Source organism: Penaeus monodon, chromosome 23 (genome assembly GCF_015228065.2).
Source record: "Penaeus monodon isolate SGIC_2016 chromosome 23, NSTDA_Pmon_1, whole genome shotgun sequence".
Classification (NCBI taxonomy): domain Eukaryota; kingdom Metazoa; phylum Arthropoda; class Malacostraca; order Decapoda; family Penaeidae; genus Penaeus; species Penaeus monodon.
Genome location: NC_051408.1, coordinates 7590561 through 7590763, shown reverse-complemented (window position 1 = coordinate 7590763; position 203 = coordinate 7590561). Strand labels below are relative to the sequence as shown.

At 57.1% G+C, this 203-nt stretch overlaps 1 protein-coding gene across 1 annotated transcript in view; it reads right to left on the bottom strand.

Annotated features, from left to right (window-relative positions):
* LOC119587773 (serine hydrolase-like protein) overlaps positions 1-203 on the bottom strand; it is a gene marked incomplete at its 3' end in the record, with an annotated part of 9683 nt that overhangs the window by 776 nt on the left and 8704 nt on the right.

Below are 203 nucleotides of genomic sequence, written 5' to 3'. Positions count from 1 at the left end.
CCGAACGTAGCCAGAGTGCAGAGGACCGCCGTTGCAGCGAATAAAACCCGCATTATCTCCGCTTTAACGACTAGAGTTCGGTTGTTCCCACCTGCAATTATCCGGTTCTTGCCACCGCCATTTTCGCGCCATTTCGAGGCAATAGAAGCCGAAGTTGCGGCTGATCGCGGGGCATCACTGCGGGAGTCGGCACGCTACTCGGC